Source organism: Bombina bombina, chromosome 9 (genome assembly GCF_027579735.1).
Source record: "Bombina bombina isolate aBomBom1 chromosome 9, aBomBom1.pri, whole genome shotgun sequence".
NCBI classification, from domain to species: domain Eukaryota; kingdom Metazoa; phylum Chordata; class Amphibia; order Anura; family Bombinatoridae; genus Bombina; species Bombina bombina.
The window spans coordinates 40,500,899-40,513,424 of record NC_069507.1 but is presented as its reverse complement, the minus strand read 5'-3'; the positions used below and the strand labels follow the sequence as shown (position 1 = coordinate 40,513,424).

The 12,526-nt window shown below is 40.5% G+C and overlaps 1 long non-coding RNA gene across 1 annotated transcript; it reads right to left on the bottom strand.

Moving 5' to 3' along the window:
* Positions 1-7,578: 7,578 nt before the first annotated feature.
* On the bottom strand, positions 7,579-11,251 carry LOC128639475 (uncharacterized). The gene is made up of 3 exons (XR_008399207.1): positions 11,139-11,251; positions 10,354-10,398; positions 7,579-7,772 (listed from the first exon to the last, which is right to left on the bottom strand). It is a non-coding gene; the product is annotated as an uncharacterized LOC128639475 (long non-coding RNA).
* Positions 11,252-12,526: the final 1,275 nt, after the last annotated feature.

The following is a 12,526-nucleotide window of genomic DNA, read 5'->3' as shown; positions in this document are numbered from 1 at the left end:
AAAAAAAAATTGGCATATGAAGGCAAAATATAGGAACGGGAGGGGGTGTTTATTGCTGTGGACGGTTTTGATTTTTTATTGTGCATTGCAGGTGGGACCGGGGGAGAACTGAGGGAGGAGGCTCTGGACGTCTCTGAAGGAGTCATCCCGGCACAGCAGGACAGGCTTACGGAGCCACCACTCGAGCTCAACGCCAGTGGTGACTTTGCGGATGAGGAGGATGATCCCTTAGAGGGCACATCGGCGGGACCGAGAACGGCGAGTCAGGTAGGTGATCTGTCCGCCTTGGCGCAGATACTACAGTTACTGTCTCCTCAACGGAGTGTGGGAGGGCAGGGAGCAGTTTCTCAGGAGGGAGAGGTAGGGGGCAGAGGGGTTTCTGTGGGGAGAGAAGTTATGTCTATATCTACATTACAGGCACCGGTAGCAGGAGGTGGAACAGATCGAGGGGCTATGCAGCCGGCCAGGACGGCGTCTGCAAGAGGAGGCAGGAGATCTAGGTCGCCGCGAAGGAGGACAAGAGGAGGCGGGTCATCGGCTTCGCCTACTTGGGCAAGATTGGATAGAAGTCGGGACCGGGGCAGATACGGCAGGGGGAGATCCCCTGCCAGGAGAGAAACGGTTCGGAGGAGACTGGACGTGAGCAGAGGAAGGGAGGAAGATAACAGTGGCCGAGGCCGCAGGGACGAGGCAAGGCCAGTTCGAGAGGAGCGCGCAGAAGCTAGATCGGTACGGGAGGAACATACAGAAGCAAGACCAGTACGAGTGGAACGCGCAGGAACGGTGCAGCAGCCAGCAGGTGAGATGGCTGGTGGGGCACCGGGTGTGAATGGGGCTGCGTCTGGTGAGAGGGAAACGCTGGTGTCAGGTTTAAAAGCTTTAATTGCTTCTTTGGAGAACCCGGGTGGGAGTACCTCGGTTGCGGCGGCGTGGGCAACGCCAGGAGTTACCCCAGCTGTTGCGGGGTCGCCGGTACCGGCGGCAAGCACGGGAAGTACAGCGAGCAGTGTAGGAGAGGTGGTCCGGGTACCGGAAGGGGCTATGCGGAGACCATGTCTCTGTTCAATTGGCCCTTTAGGGATTCACTTAACCAGTGATTTGAGGGACAAGATTGGGAAACGGGAATATATAGAGATTTTCTCACTGTTACCTTTGGAGCACGTTCTGGAGGTAAAGGAGGATGAGAAGGAAACAGGGAAAAAGGAGGAGGAGGAGCGCAAAAAACGTTGGCGCAAATTACCAAAGACTTTTAGTAATTGGTCGCGTGCATTCGGCATCTTGGCTAGTGTCACATGCGAGAAGTTCCCGGATCAAGGGTCTTCGTTGTTCTGTTATTACGACGAGATTTCTAGCGCGTATAGGACATACGGGGGAATGGCGTGGTGGCGGTACGACGAGGGCTTTAGGCAAAGGTTGGCGGTGCGGCCAGAGATGCGGTGGGACGACAGAGATATGAGCATTTGGCTAGAGATTATGACTCCCTTAAGGGGTAGTCATTCCTTTCGGGGTTACGGGCAAACGTCGGGCAGCGGAAGCTCCGGGGGGACTGGATCAGCCCTTAGAAAAGGGGTATGCTTCCAGTTCAACGATGGGCAGTGTAAGTTCGGGGCCTCATGCAAATACAAGCACGAGTGTTCTGGGTGTGGGGGTGTACACCCCTTCGCAAAATGCTTCAAGAAAGGGAAACAAGCGACCCGGTCAGGAGACGTGGGTTCAACGGGCACGGACGCCAGTGAGGGTCGAAAAGATGGCCCCATGGTTAGAGGCTTACGCCAGTAAGCGCGGACGCGCTGAGGATGCTGAGCTGCTACTTACGGGTTTTAGCTCGGGTTTTATGATTCCGTATAAAGATGAGCGAATGGAGGGTATTCCAGGGAATTTGAAGTCAGCCAGGGAATACCCGGGGGTCCTAAGAGAGAAAATTGAAAAGGAGGTTCGATTGGGTAGAATGGCGGGTCCGTTTGTGGAACCCCCATTCATGAACCTCAGGGTATCACCACTGGGGGTTGTCCCCAAGAAGGCCCCGGGTCAATATCGCATGATCCACCACCTGTCTTACCCTAAAGGATTGTCGGTCAATGACGGCATCGATCCGGAATTGGTGGCGGTGAAATATGCATCATTCGACAAGGCTGTGGGCTTAGTGAGAACGGCGGGCCTTGGGGCTTTAATGGCAAAAGCTGATGTTGAATCGGCTTTTCGCTTGCTCCCGGTCCATCCAAGGTGTCACCATCTTTTGGGATGCAAAATGGATGGATCTTTTTTCGTTGATTTGTGCCTCCCGATGGGATGTTCAATTTCATGTTCCTATTTTGAGCGGTTCAGTTCCTTTGTTGAGTGGGTGGTGAAACAGACGGCGGGGATTTCGTCTATGGTACATTATCTGGACGATTTCCTGTTTGTTGGGCCGGCTGGCTCGGCGATATGTGACCGTCTGGTCCGGGCTTTCGGACAGGTGACCGAGGAATTTGGTATCCCGGTGGCCGCTGATAAATCCGAGGGCCCCACAACGTCATTGAGTTTTTTGGGAATCCAATTGGATTCCATTAAGATGGAGTGCAGGTTACCAGAGGACAAGGTAGCTGACCTCAAATCGGTGATTGGCAGGATGCTGGCGAGAAAGAAAGCTACCCTCAGGGATATACAATCGTTGTTGGGAAAGCTGAACTTTGCATGCAGGATAATTCCCATTGGCCGAATATTCTGCAGACGTATGTCATTGCTGACAACCGGAGTTTCTGACCCAAGACACCATGTCAGGTTGTCGGTGGAGGTCAAAGAGGACTTGAAGGTCTGGCGGACCTTCTTGGAGGATTTCAATGGGCAAGTGATCATGCAGGAAATAGGCTGGTCAGACGACCAGTTGTGTTTATTTACAGACGCTGCAGGAGCCCACGGTTTTGGGGCCTATTTGAACGGCCAGTGGTGTGCGGGTAGATGGCCCGAAGTGTGGACCGAGTGGGGTTTGACTAAGAACCTGACTTTCTTGGAATTATTCCCGTTGGTTGTGGCATTAAAGATTTGGCCGGAGCAGCTGGGCAACAAAAGGGTTTGTTTCCATTCTGACAATCAGGGAGTGGTATGGGCAATCAACCGTTTAACGGCGAATTCGCCGGCGGTGATACGGCTCCTAAGGGTGTTTGTATTGGAGTGCCTGAGATGCAACATATCTTTCAGAGCAGTGCATGTCCCGGGTCGATTTAACGTTATTGCTGACGCTTTGTCACGATTTCAGTGGGACAGGTTCCGAGAAGTGGCCCCGGGAGCGGAACGGGATGGAGTAGCATGTCCCGAGGATCTGTGGTACCTGGGTTGCCAGGAATGTTGAGATTAATCAAAAGGGCTTTGGCTCCTAACACATGGAGGGCTTACGCCCGAGTGTGGAAATTGTGGGAGCGGGTGCTACAGGAGGAGCAGTATCAGGAATGCAGGAGGAGTAATTTCTTGTTGTGGATGAGCTGGGTAGGTTCGTGGGAGAGGGAAGGGCTATCGCCCTCTGAAGTGCGAAAGAGGATGGCAGCAATGGCATTCCTTTTTCGTTTGCTGGGTAGGGAGGACCTTACAAAAAATTTTGTGACTCGGATGGCAGTCAGAGGGATGTGTAAGAAGCGATTCCGGTCGGATGGTCGGAGGCCAGTTACTTTTGCGATTCTGCAGGGGTTGGTGGCGGAGCTAAATAGGGTTTGTTTATCAAAGTATGAAGAACTGTTGTTCAGGGCCGCTTTCGTCCTGGCTTTCTTTGGAGCATTCAGGGTGTCGGAGCTGGTGGGAAAAAACAGGTGGGACGTGAGCGGAATGAGTAGGCAGGATGTTGTGGTGACAGAAGGGATGGTCGAGTTATGGGTTCGGAGGTCTAAAACGGACCAAGAGGGTAGAGGATCGGTAGTGGTGCTGCGGGCAATCGGCGGGGAATGTTGTCTGGTAAGGGCCGTGAGGGAATATCTTCAGATGGCCGGTTCTGGGGCAGGCCCGATGTTGGTTCATGCGAACGGAATGCCATTGTCGCGTTTTCAGTTTGTGGCAGTAATGCGGAAGGTGTTGGGATTAATGGGAATTGTGGGCCTGGAGTTTGGTTCTCATTCTTTCAGGATAGGCGCGGCGACGGAGGCGGCCAATTTGGGGTTAGAGGCTTCAGTGATTAGGAGGAGCGGGAGATGGAGATCGGAGCGATTCCGGGGGTATGTGAGTCCGGGTTTGGTGCCCCGAATCGGGGGGAACTGATAACGTTTTAATTTTTTGACAGAGCCGGGGAAGTGTTGGATTGTAGGACATTCCTACATATACTGGGCGAGGAAGGCAGCAGCAGTGAAGCCGGATGGGACCCAGTTGGGCTTTGGAAGGGACCGGCTTATCATCAGATGGTTTGGGATCAGGGGCATGAAATGGTCACAAGTAGTAGGCACGGTGGTGGAACATGCCAGGCTTTTCTCCCCCCCGAAGGTATTGGTGGTGCACTCAGGTGGAAACGATTTGGGATGTATGCCACAGAAGGCATTAATTGAGGACATAAAAAGAAGTTTTGATAGATTGTGTCAGCTGTTTCCGGGTATGGTCCTAGTATGGTCCGAGATTGAGAGTAGAGTAGTATGGAGATCGGCGTGGGATGCAAACAAACTGGAGGCTTCCAGACGAAAGGTCAATAGAACCGTATCTGGGTATGTAAAGGGGCTGGGGGGTGTTGGCTTACGCCATGTAGAGTTTGAAGGGGAATCGGGGAAATGTTTTTACTTGAAGGACGGAGTGCATCTCAACGAAGTCGGACTACATTTATTTAATTTTAATCTTCGGGAGGGGATAGAAAAGGCCTTAGCTTTGGTTGGCGGTACTCGCTAGGGAGCGAGTTGTGGCGGAAGTGCTTGCTAGTTTCTGTTGAGGCTTACGCCTAATGGAGCATGGTGGTAGTTATGTTGGGGTAAGCAAAGGAATGTGAGGAACGCCCAGCCCTGGAAGGGGTGGGGGCTTAGGAGAAAATAAAAGCAAGCACTGAGGTGGATTGTAAATATTGTTGAAAAGTTAAATAAAGATGTTAATTTATTGGTTTGTTTAATAAATAAGCTGCGGCCTTTTCTCTCCCAACCAGGTGTTGTGTATTTATTGATCAAGGAACGAATAGTGGGAAAATGTGGGGTCAAGTAAAGGCCCGGATGACAACATGGAAGGAGGGCACCTGTGACCCCACTTCCCCCCCCCAGGAGTGGATTATTCCATGTGGGTGGGGTTGGGGAACTTTGATAAGTCCCAGCACTGGAAGTGAGGTCACAGGTGTCCTTCTGAACAGCACGGTAGGAGGTGTGTCCCGCCCTCCCTCCCTATATGGTGAGCTAGGTGATGTCGCAGCGCAGGCGGAAGTGCTTGCTAGTTTCTGTTGAGGCTTACGCCTAATGGAGCATGGTGGTAGTTATGTTGGGGTAAGCAAAGGAATGTGAGGAACGCCCAGCCCTGGAAGGGGTGGGGGCTTAGGAGAAAATAAAAGCAAGCACTGAGGTGGATTGTAAATATTGTTGAAAAGTTAAATAAAGATGTTAATTTATTGGTTTGTTTAATAAATAAGCTGCGGCCTTTTCTCTCCCAACCAGGTGTTGTGTATTTATTGATCAAGGAACGAATAGTGGGAAAATGTGGGGTCATGTATTTTTATATTTTCTGCATAAATGGTATAAGGTACAGGTCATTAAAGTGTGGATAGATAGGTGATAGATAGATAGATAGATAGATAGATAATTAGATAGGTAATAGATATTAGACAGATAAATGAAAGATAGATAGATAGATAGATAGATAGATAGATAGATAGATAGATAGATATACGTTTTATATGTCTCATTGTACTGTGCTGTAAGTCATTTAGTTAAATTTAGTTAAAACCCTTCTGTACCGAGAATCTCAAAGAAAAACGCACCCAAAATACCAGAGAATTGTTATCACTTTTGCTATCACTCCATTTAAACAGAAGTAGAGCCTTGTCTTTTTTTCTAGTTACCTATTAAAACCATAATTTTTTTAAGTGGACAACCAAAGGTATTGTTCTAGGCTCATTTTGGTATATTTTATGCCACTATTTTGCCGCTACATGCGATCATAAAAAAAAAAATCATCAACTTTTTCAAACACTTTGGTTTTCTCACTGAACTTTTTTTTACTTACCGCTTGTGCAGTCATAACAATTATGGTTATTAAATATCTCTGGGATCACCTTTGTTCGAAACAGCAGACATGCATGGTTCTGTCATTGCTTTTTGGTAATTAGAAGGCCGCTAATTGCTGTTACACACCACACTTCTGAAACTCCTGGCAGTGAAGGGGTTAAATAGTTAGCTGGTATGGGTAATATTATAGCAGTGTAGTTATTACCCTCCCACCTCCCTAATCCCTTCCAAACAGCCCTCCCCTCCTATCCACACTCACAGCCTGCTGGTATGCAGCTTAGTGCTTTTTTTATAATTATTTTTATATTATTTTTTTTCTGAAGTGTGGTGATCCCTCCTCAACCCTCTCACCTCCCTAATCCCTCCCAAACAGCTCTCTAACCCTCACCCTCCCACTAGTGGCAGCCATCTTAGGTAATGGCAGCTGTCTGCCAGTAGCCAGTTTTTATTTATATTTGTATTATAATTATTTTGTAGTGTACGGGGTGCCCCCACATCCCCCTCCCTGCGATCATTATGTAGGGCCCCCCTCTGATACCCCATTTTTTCTGTTGTTTAGCATCCCATTCCTGCCCCTCCATTCAAATATTTCCCTCACTAAGGAATGGATTTGGGATATAATAATGTATATTGAACATTTTTATCATTATTATTTATTTGTAGAGTGCCAACACATTCTACAACACTAACATAAAGTTAAATATGTTATGGCAACATACAAAATACAATGACAAAACGTAGGAAGTAGTAGACACTACCTGTGAGTTGCCATCTTATGTAGGTCACCTAGTAAAAAGGTAGTATACAGGACAGGTGGGCTAGTGACCTTATATACTGAACGGGACTAATGAGACATGGGGAGAGGTCTGAGGTGATAAAATCAAAGAGACAGGTTTATATAAGCTGTAAGCATCCTTAAATGCTAATGTTTTTGGGGTATGCTTGAAGCTCTGTCAAACTATTACACTGCATCCTACAGTGTATATATAAATGTGTGTATATATATATATGTATATGTATGTGTTTAAATGTGTGTGTGTGTGTGTGTGTGTGTATATGTATATATATATATATATATATATATATATATATATATATATATATGTATGTGTGTGTATTTAGATATATATATATGTGTGTGTATTTGTGTATATACATGTATGTTTGTGTGTGTATATATATGTGTGTATATACATATATATATGTATGTTTGTGCGTGTATATGTGTATAAATGTCTGTGTTTATGAGTGTGTGTGTGTATGTGTGTATATGTGATATATGTGTGTGTTTGTGTTTACTGTCCCTATTACACAAATTTCACATACCATCCATGCAGTTTACATTTAAATCATATATGGGAAAAAGACATAGGTTGTTTGACATTAAATAAACACAGGACACATAAATAGATTTGCAGTTGGCATTCTTTATTCATATTATTTTCATTAAACATTTTATGAGATGACCAATTAATATGGTTAAATAATAGGTTAAGAGGTATTTTAGATTAAGATGTTAATGGTTGTCCTGAGATTACTGAGAGAGACAGCTTCTGTTATATTCACAACTCCCTCAATATTTATTCTTATCCTGCTGACACTGCTGAGGTGATGGCTTGCATGGATCTAAGGAGAGAAAAATATAAAGCATGATGATACGTAGATGACATCTATAAAGTCCTCGTCACCATAGTTATCTAATAACAGGAAATTAAAAGGATGCTAAAGCCAAAACTAAACTTTCATAATTCAGATAGAGCATGCAATTTTAAACAACTTTTAAACTGACTTGCAGTACTCCTACTCCTAATGAGCATTTGCAAGAATTCACAGTGTATATGTATTTACTTTTGGGGGATTGGTTGATGGTTATCACATGATGTAGGGGGTGGGAAAATGGAAGACTCTTTGAAAAATGTAAAAAAATATCTGCTACTCATTTGAAATTCAGAATATGTGTTATTGCATTGTCTTTTTATTATGCTCTTGTAGATTATGCAATTCAACTGTATTTAATGGTCTTTTAAATATCAAAATAGTAATACTCCACAGATGTGTTTAAAGGGACATTAAAAATCTTGAGATATTACTATACAATGTTTAGTTGTTCATAGTAAAACATCCTTAAACTATACTTATATATCATCATTTATTTAACATCAATTCCATGTAATTTAGCATTAAAAATCGTGGATTCTCTAATTCTCAGCATTTAAAAATCTCACTGCAGACTTCACAAGGCTAACCCTGCTACATATATTTTACTAATTGGAGTTAACTAATAAGAACTGCAAAACAATAAACTTTGTAATAACATAATGACAGTGGCTAGCCTTGTCAGCTGTAGACTTAAAGGGACATGATACCCAAATATTAAAGCCCTTGAAAATGATGCAGCACAGCTGTAAAAAGCTGATTAGAAAATATCACTTGAACATCTCTATGTAAAAGAGAAATATATTTTACCTCAAAATTTCCTAATTTCCACTGTAAATAGACTTTAAGCAGCCAATCAGAATACTAGTCCCAGGAGTGTGTGCATCCTGCATGTGCAGACACAGTCATGTTATTTTCCTATTCAGTTTAATGAAGTTTACCATGAAACACCATGAGATTTCAGTGAAATCTCATGAGATCATAGAAAAGATGACCTCAGCACTGCTGATTGGACATTGTTGTTTTTTTTGTTTTGCTTTTTTTTCCAACTTGCAGCTGGACAGTATCTGAAGAAAACTGTTCACAAAGCTCTTACTCTGGTGAGCTTAATAAATTCTGAGGTAAAATATATTTTTTAAATAGAGATGTGATATTTTCGTGTCAGCTTTTTCAAGTGGTTTAGCATATGAGTATTATGTCACTTAAAGACCAGAATGGCTCCTCCAAATAAGACAAGTAGTTGATGTAGTTTGGTTACTGAAAAACAATTGCGGGAAACAGGATATGAATTTGTTTTCAGAACCTTTAGACCTGGCTGATGCTATTTTATAAAAGTGTTTACTTTCCCTTTAACCATCACACAAGATCCTTATAAAATAAAGATAAATACAACAATCTGTGGATATTATTTGCTGGAAAAATCTTTTTTTTTCTTCACCTATGACTAAAACCATCATGTTTGCATCACCAAGCGTCTGTGCCTTTTTGTTAAACAGTTAATTATTCCCTATTCTTAGATATTTAACAAAAAAAAAAGAAAATAAACTCAAACATTTATAGACTAATTCATAAAGGAAGCTAATTAAAATGCATTTTAAACTCATGTACCCTGTATGCATTTTGTCATTTTTAGATTACAAGTGGCATGCTAAATTGTTTTAGTTCATGCACAAACACTGCTCAAAGTAAACTTTTAAGGTGCGAGGGTTAGCGAGCAATTTAAAAGTTAAAAGTAAATTGTTTGCGCTCAAGCGAAACCCAATGCGCACTTACTTTAAGACTTCAGATATCACTATATTAAGCTACCAATCAGCAAGCGCTACCCAGGTGCAGAACCAAAAATGGGCCGGCTTCTAAGCTTACATTCCTGCTTTTTCAAATAGAGATAACAAGAGAGCAAAGAAAAATTGATAATGAGAGTAAATAGAAAGTTGCTAAAAATTGCATGCTCTATCAGAATCATGAAATAAAAAAATGTGGGTTTGATATCCCTTTAATCTGACAGTAAACACCTTGAGATTTTTATATAAAATGTTTAGTTTATGTGTAATGAAACAACTTCACAATAGTTTTTACTTATTTATTTTGTACCCTTTTCATGTAATTTGGCTCTGAAAATTGAACAACAACTACAAAACCATTCACTTTATAATAATTGTATGATTATGACTACCCTTGTTGTCTGTGGACTAAAGCCCAGATTGGTTCTTCCAAATAAGGCAAATGGTGGTTGGAGTTTGGCTTTTTAAAAATAATTGTAGCGAATTGAATAATAATTTATTTTAAAAATATTAAAGACTTGACTAATATACTATTCTATAGTATAATACTAAGAAAATTGGGTTATAAAGGTAAATTAAAAAGTCTATTAAAATTACATGCCTACGTTTTTACCATGAAAAGTTTGACTTTTATGCCCTTTTAGTATCCCAATCTTATCATGCACAGAGCATCAAATCTAAATTGTTTACCAAATCTGCTAACAAGCATAAAGTTATTCTATATAAGTAATATAATTTATGTAACAAAAAAGTATGGAAAACATAGTTACCTTGGCACTGGGGAGTTGGTTTATAGCATGGGTCTGGTTTGCAAGCTAAAGGTAATAAATAAATTAATTAAATACAATGAAAATAAATCAGCAATAAAGGATGTTAACATTTAAAAAGTCCCAAAAATACAATACACCTAGAAAAGTTTATTATTACAGCTAAAAATACTTACAGCTTTGAATAAAAAATTAATCCTACACTCTAATCTAGTAATAATAATTATTTATTAAAATTATTGAAATAAGCAAGAAAAAAAACAATTACTTCGGATGTTTGAACAAACTCAGTATATTTCTAACTGTAAACTAAATTCAGAATGGTGTTCTATAAAAGATTAAAAGACATGGGATTTTTTTGGGGGGTTGTATCAAAATGGAGAATTAATAGGACAAAGAATAATTGAAGATTGTAGATTCATCACCTGTTACATAAAACAAAGTTAGGATTCTATGTGGATTAGGACTATGGCAGTACCATGTTGATGTCAACTAATTTTGTTTGTACTATACATTATCAATATCATTGTTTAATGGGTTTTTTGTTTTCTTTTTTTATGTGTTGTTTCAAAATTCAATAAAGAAGTATAATTAATTATATATATATATATATATATATATATATATATATATATATATATATAGTGTTGCCTAGCTATTCAGTATAATATTTGTATCAATCATTATGTTTATTTATATGTATTAATTTCAGATAAAACATAATGTAGTATAGAAATAAACTAGTCTTATATGATGTAATGAAAGATAAAATGAAATAAGATACTTACGGTCTGGGCATTTCTGTGGGGGTGGGCATGGATCTGGGCAGGGGTCACATGGATCCTTGCATTGCTTCTGATGTCCCTTGACTCCAGACATGGTTATAGTAGCAGTAGTAGATGCTTCAGGGAAGTAGGTTCAATAAATAATTTTTTATTTCTGCTTTAATATTCCTGTATTTATACACAAAGGAAATGAAGCAACAAACTAATTTGGAAATATAGTACAGCCTTAAAATATTGCTCAAGACAAAATAAACTATACAATTAGGTGTCTAATTGAGATTTAATTATTTGTTTTTACGCCTTAGGTCAAGGTGTTATTTATTTATGTCGTAATTCTACTTGTATGACTTAAAGGGACACTTTAGTGTGAAACTTAATGTTATATTTCATTAGAGGTATCCATTTATAAATATGTTTGTTAGATCTTTTTATTCTTGTGAAAATTGAGTTAAATATTTCTGAAAATATCGTGGTATTTTTGTGCATATTAAACTAAAAAGTAATTTTGCTATTCATCATCATATCCATTTTTAAATTACTAGTCTTGTTAAAAAATATATATATATATTTTGCTGTTTTGCAATTATAAAATTCTTTGAGTCTCCTGATATGAATTGGTCTTAATCTAAATTAATAATTATTAATATGTGCATGTGATTCTCATAGACTTCAATGTAAGTCTATGGGAAATAAGATTAAAGTGTAATATTTAAAGGGACAGTCTAGGCCAAAATAAACTTTCATGATTCAGATAGAGCATGCAATTTTAAACAATTTTCCAATTTACTTTTATCACCAATTTTGCTTTGTTCACTTGGTATTCTTAGTTGAAAGCTTAACCTAGGAGGTTCATATGCTAATTTCTTAGACCTTGAAGCCCACTTCTTTCCGATTGCATTTTAACAGTTTTTCACCACTAGAGGGTGTTAGTTCACATATTTCATATAGATAACACTGTGCTCGTGCACGTGAAGTTATCTGGGAGCAGGCACTGATTGGCTAGACTGCAAGTCTGTCAAAAGAACTGAAAAAAGGGGCAGTTTGCAGAGGCTTAGATACAAGATAATCACAGAGGTTAAAAGTATATTAATATAACCGTGGTGGCTGTGCAAAACTGGGGAATGGGTAATAAAGGGATTATATATCTTTTAAAACAATAAAAATTCTGGTGTAGACTGTCCCTTTAAATGTTACATTTAAATGTTTGGATGTTGCTTTCAATATTTTTGTAAGCATTCTATATTTAAATATTAATATTTATTCTAAAGAAGAGCTTCAATTAGGGATGGGCGAATGTGTTTATATTCAAATTCGAAAGTTAAAACGAATGTTATTGTAGAAATTCGATTTACATAATAGAATGTTGATAAGAACGAATATTCTCAAAAATT